Here is a 6,980-nt window from a genome sequence, read left to right on the forward strand (position 1 = left end):
CAGTTTTTTTTAAGATGTTCGCATCCCAAAAGCTTTTATTGTGTGTGTTTTTTTTTCTGTTTCATTCAAGTTCGAGTTGAGTTAGTATTGATTCTTTGTCAGATTCGGGAAATTGATTTTATACCAATTGTCAAATATTTTTCCATTAAAAAGATAAAAATGTGATTGTGGGTCTGTCATTTTTGATGATCATTTACAGATATTAAATGTTATAGAATAATGGTGTATAAATTTAAATGCAAAGCTTTTTTTGTTTTAAGTACAGTAATATATTGTAAGTACACACTTCTGCCAAAATAGGCTAGTATAATTATACTAATAGTACATGCTATTTTAGCACAAGTATACTTGAAGTATGAACGGGTATTATTTGAGATGTTACATTTTAAATAAAATGTTGGCTCCATTCCAATAACTGTCTCACATATTTCCTTTGTTCTCATGCTGCAAATTAACATTTTTCTATGTCAGGGAGGTGGGGCTTGAGTTTGGTGTGCTTGAGTTTCATTTTCCAATAACGAAACTTACTTTAAAAATAAGAGGAAATCACAAGGTAATTTAAAACCAGTCACACAAGGTTAAGTTTGAAGCATTAAGGTACGACAGGGGGTGGGTTAGCATGAGATAACCACACTTAGGGCGTTATAAGGCCCGAAGCGGTTATCTCATGTTAACCCACCCCCTGGAGTGCCTTAATGATATTATAAATCAAATTTAAAATTACTATATTTACTTTTTAAATTAACACAGCAAATAAAACATATATTCAATAACAGTAAAAAAAATAGTTCCAGTGTAATGTAAACACCATTTGTTTAAACATGTTTATTTTATATATACAGTGTGTGTGTATATATATATATATATATATATATATATATATATATATATATATATATATATGTTTAATTGTAAATATAGCATGTATTTATTAAAATGTTAAGTACATTTCTGTATATCAATTACATGAACATATTATAGTAATTCATTAATGGCCATCTATAACTTTGTAAATTACATAAATAAGTCTAATACGATTGTTTTAGCTTCTCCAGGTCTGCAGGTGTGCTGCTTCGTCTCAGTTTTTAAATTACTGCTACGAATACATTGTTAGCTGTGTTAAATGCAGCATTGTTTGCTAAATTCACTTTTCTGCTGTACAGCGGATCATTCAGAGCGATTGATACGAGCTCGCAGACTGATTAAACTGGAAGTGCTGTACTGCTCTCCATCTGTATTTCTTATGGAAGCATACAATTCTTGAAAGTAAATGAAAGGTAACAGGTTTACTTTTTTCTTGAAGCCAGTTTTTTTTAAGATGTTCGCATCCCAAAAGCTTTTATTGTGTGTGTTTTTTTTTCTGTTTCATTCAAGTTCGAGTTGAGTTAGTATTGATTCTTTGTCAGATTCGGGAAATTGATTTTATACCAATTGTCAAATATTTTTCCATTAAAAAGATAAAAATGTGATTGTGGGTCTGTCATTTTTGATGATCATTTACAGATATTAAATGTTATAGAATAATGGTGTATAAATTTAAATGCAAAGCTTTTTTTGTTTTAAGTACAGTAATATATTGTAAGTACACACTTCTGCCAAAATAGGCTAGTATAATTATACTAATAGTACATGCTATTTTAGCACAAGTATACTTGAAGTATGAACGGGTATTATTTGAGATGTTACATTTTAAATAAAATGTTGGCTCCATTCCAATAACTGTCTCACATATTTCCTTTGTTCTCATGCTGCAAATTAACATTTTTCTATGTCAGGGAGGTGGGGCTTGAGTTTGGTGTGCTTGAGTTTCATTTTCCAATAACGAAACTTACTTTAAAAATAAGAGGAAATCACAAGGTAATTTAAAACCAGTCACACAAGGTTAAGTTTGAAGCATTAAGGTACGACAGGGGGTGGGTTAGCATGAGATAACCACACTTAGGGCGTTATAAGGCCCGAAGCGGTTATCTCATGTTAACCCACCCCCTGGAGTGCCTTAATGATATTATAAATCAAATTTAAAATTACTATATTTACTTTTTAAATTAACACAGCAAATAAAACATATATTCAATAACAGTAAAAAAAATAGTTCCAGTGTAATGTAAACACCATTTGTTTAAACATGTTTATTTTATATATACAGTGTGTGTGTATATATATATATATATATATATATATATATATATATATATATATATATATATATATATATATATATATATGTGTTTAATTGTAAATATAGCATGTATTTATTAAAATGTTAAGTACATTTCTGTATATCAATTACATGAACATATTATAGTAATTCATTAATGGCCATCTATAACTTTGTAAATTACATAAATAAGCCTAATACGATTGTTTTAGCTTCTCCAGGTCTGCAGGTGTGCTGCTTCGTCTCAGTTTTTAAATTACTGCTACGAATACATTGTTAGCTGTGTTAAATGCAGCATTGTTTGCTAAATTCACTTTTCTGCTGTACAGCGGATCATTCAGAGCGATTGATACGAGCTCGCAGACTGATTAAACTGGAAGTGCTGTACTGCTCTCCATCTGTATTTCTTATGGAAGCATACAATTCTTGAAAGTAAATGAAAGGTAACAGGTTTACTTTTTTCTTGAAGCCAGTTTTTTTTAAGATGTTCGCATCCCAAAAGCTTTTATTGTGTGTGTTTTTTTTTCTGTTTCATTCAAGTTCGAGTTGAGTTAGTATTGATTCTTTGTCAGATTCGGGAAATTGATTTTATACCAATTGTCAAATATTTTTCCATTAAAAAGATAAAAATGTGATTGTGGGTCTGTCATTTTTGATGATCATTTACAGATATTAAATGTTATAGAATAATGGTGTATAAATTTAAATGCAAAGATTTTGGTGATGCGTCTGCGTTGAAAGGTTGTGTGGGATTAACGTATGGCTGATAGAACGCAGCTAACCAATCATAAAGCGGGTTTATAATAAAATGTAACATCCTTTGACTTTATACTTCCGACTGCAAGAAAATATACGCACCCGCGGACTGACCAGAAATTAGAATCCCCCCCGCATCCCGACCCAGGATCTTGTCTTTAAATATTTTTGTTAATATTTTTAATGGGGTTGTCATAACTTTTAGAGAAACTGTCTCCTGGCTGTATACACAAAATAAAGAAAGCCAGGTCACAACTAATAAAGCAACATTTAGAAAAGAATTTCTGAAAATGTTTTATTAAAGGATAGGCTCTTTAAATCTGAGGAGCAGCAGAAGTTTCCAACCAAATGAAGGCAACACAGGGGATGGCAGTTAAAAGCTGATCAGCAGCACAAAAACTAACACACAATACAATTTAAAAGATTTCTAAAATTCACAAAAAGTAGCAAAATAAAATAATAAAAAAGTACAAAAAAAAGTCCAAACTCGACAAAGTTGGTTTCTGTCCACGCCACCGAATCCCAGCAGCAATATACCACCCCAAGTCCTGATCGTTTCACTCCAGCCCCACGTATCTTGGCTCAATTCCCCAAGCACAGCAGGTTTCTCCAACACAGTAGACTTCTTGGGTGCTGTGGTTTTTATTTAGCAGCACAATGGTAACTAGCAGCAAAATAAAATAAACAAGAAGGAAACAGATAAACAGCAGGGACACTACTAATCAATGGTAATCCCGACAGGGAGAAAATGTAAACCAGCAATCAGGCAAAGAAGAATTAAAGTATGAATAAACTTAACTTTTGCAAAGGAGCGGTGGATAGCCCAACCAACTCCCTCAGACAACAGCAACTCGTCTGAGGTAATCAAACATGCAATCTTCAAGTGTGAAAAAGTTATTGCCCCTCCTAGTTAACTCAACCCAATTAAAGGGATAATTAGGGTCAGCTGTTTGAGTACTTTGGTTAACAACCAGGCCTGATTTGGGCCAGCCCTGCCCAATATAAATCTGACTAACTTTGGCCCTTACCATCAGAGTGAAGTTGTCAGCACACAGGTTCTAGAGGCAAATCATGCCACGAACAAAAGAAATTCCTGAAGACCTCCGGAAAAAAGTTGTGGATGCCTATCGGTCTGGAAAGTGTTACAAAGCCATTTCTAAGGCTCTGGGGCTCTATTGAAGCGCACAGTCAGAGCCATATTGTCCAAATGGAGAAAGTTTGGGACAGTAGTTAATCTTCCCAGGAGTGGCCGTCCTGCCAAAATCTCTCCAAGAGCAAGGCGTAAAATCGTCCAGGAATTCGCAAAGAACCCTAGAACAACATCCAGGCATCTGCAGACCTCTCTCGCCTCGGCTAAGGTCAGTGTTCATGACTCCACCATCAGAAAGACACTTGGCAAGGCAGAAACCATTGGTCACTAAGAAGAACATGAATACTCGTCTCAAGTTTGCCAAAAAGCACCTGGATGATCCTCAAGAGTTCTGGAACAATGTTCTATGGACAGATGAGTCAAAAGTGGAACTTTTTGGCCGACATGGGCCCCGTTATGTCTGGTGAAAACCAAACACTGCATTCCACAGTAAGAACCTCATACCAACGGTCAAGCATGGTGGTGGTAGTGTCATAGTTTGTGGATGCTTTGCTGCATCAGTACCTAGATGCCTTGCCATCATTGAAAGAACCATGAATTCTGCTCTGTATCAGAGAATTCTACAGGAGAATGTCAGGCCATCCCTCCGTGAGCTGAAGTTGAAGCGCAGCTGGGTCATGCAGCAAGACAATGATCCGAAACACACGAGCAAGTCTACATCAGAATGGTTGAAGAACAAGAAATTTAAAGTTTTGGAATGGCCTAGTCAAAGTCCAGACCTAAACCCCATTGAGATGTTGTGGCAGGACCTGAAACGAGCAGTTCATGCTCGAAAACCCACAAATGTCACTGAGTTGAAGCAGTTCTGCATGGAAGAGTGGACCAAAATTCCACGGCTCTGTGAGAGACTAATAAATAACTACAGGAAGCGTTTGGTTGCAGTTATTGCTGCTAAAGGTGGCGTAACCAGTTATTGAGTCTAAGGGGGCGATTACTTTTTCACACAGGGGCATTGGGTGTTGCATAACTTTCTCTAATAAATAAATGAAATATGTATCAAATTTTTGTGTTATTTGTTCACTCAGGGTCCCTTTATCTAATATTAGGTTTTGGTTGAAGATCTGATAACATTCAGTGTCAAAAATATGCAAAAATGCAGAAAATCAGACAGGGGGCAAATACTTTTTCACGGCACTGTACAACAAAAAGATCTAACAAATAAACAAAATGTAACTAGAGAAAAACTGAAATTACTAGAACAATCAATTAAAGATAACCAAAATACAATTGATGCTCCAATCACCCTACAAGAGTTAACTGAGAAGCTCCAGGCACTTAAACTCAGAAAAGCCTGTGGCTGACAGCATCAGTACTGAGATGCTCTAACACAGCAGACCTAAGTTACAAGAGGTAATGCTTAAATTATTCAACATGGTACTAAATACTGGTTACTTCCCTGACATCTGGAACCAAGGGCTTTTTTTTATTTATTTATTTTTTAGCAGACACCCTTATCCAGGGCGACTTACAATTGTTACAAGATATCACATTATTTTTTACATACAATTACCCATTTATACAGTTGGATATTTACTGGAGCAATCTAGGTAAAGTACCTTGCTCAAGTGTACAGCAGCAGTGTCCCCCATCTGGTATTGAACCCCAACCCCCCGGGTCAGGAGTCCAAAGCCCTAACCACTACTCCACACTGCTGCCCTAGTATAATCAATGCAGTATAATCAATGCCCGCATAATAGCCTTCCTTACCGAACACAGTGTCTTGAGTAAGAGTCAAATTGGCTTCCTACGAAATCACAGCACCTCTGACCATATTTACACCCTACACACCCTAATCGACAAACATGTACACCAAAAAAGTAAAGGCTAAATCTTTGCCTGTTTCATGACTTTAAAAAAAAAACCAAAACATTTGATTCCATTTGGCAGGAGGTTTTATATTGTAGAATTCTTCAAAGTGGTGTAGGTAAAATCTATGATATAATAAAATCAATGAAAACAGAAAACAAGTGAGCATAAGAACATAAGAAAGTTTACAAATGAGAGGAGGCCATTCGGCCCATTGTGCACTTTTGGTTGTTAGTAGCTTATTGATCCCAGAATCTCATCAAGCAGCTTCTTGAAGGATCCCAGGGTGCCAGTGTTCAACAACATTACTGGGGAGTTGGTTCCAGACCCTCACAATTCTCTGTGTAAAAAAATGTCTCCTATTTTCTGTTCTGAATGCCCCTTTAGCTAATCTCCATTTGTGACCCCTGGTCCTTGTTTCTTTTTTCAGGTCGAGAAAGTCCCCTGGGTCGACATTGTCAATACCTTTTAGAATTTTGAATGCTTGAATCAGATCACCGCGTAGTCCTCCTATTTTTGTGTTGTCTGCAAATTTAACAAGTTTACTTATTATAGCAGAATCTAAATAATTAATGTAGATTAGGAATAGCAGAGGACCTAATAATGATCCCTGTGGTACACCACTGGTTACCTCGCTCCATTTTGAGGTTTCTCCTCTAATCAGTACTTTCTGTTTTCTACATGTTAATCACTCCCTAATTCATGTGCATGCATTTCCTTGAATCCTTTCTGTGTTCAGTTTGTGGATTAATCTTTTATGCAGGACTTTTTCAAAAGCTTTCTGGAAATGTAAATAAACTATGTCATATGCTTTGCAATTATCCATTGTCAATGTTGCATCCTCAAAAAAATCAAGCAAGTTAGTTAGACACGATCTCCCTTTCCTAATACCATGCTGACTGTCTCCCAGGGATACTGTTACCATATAGGTAATTTTTCATTTTGGATCTTATTATAGTTTCCATAAGTTTACATATAATAGAAGTCAGGCTTATTGGTCTGTAGTTACCTGGTTTGGTTTTGTCTCCTTTTTTGTGGATCGGTATTATGTTTACAATTCTCCAGTCTGGCAGTAAAAATTGGCAACAAAAGAACAGAATTCTTCACTCA

The sequence above is a fragment of the Acipenser ruthenus genome, chromosome 23, assembly GCF_902713425.1.
Source record: "Acipenser ruthenus chromosome 23, fAciRut3.2 maternal haplotype, whole genome shotgun sequence".
Lineage (NCBI taxonomy): Eukaryota > Metazoa > Chordata > Actinopteri > Acipenseriformes > Acipenseridae > Acipenser > Acipenser ruthenus.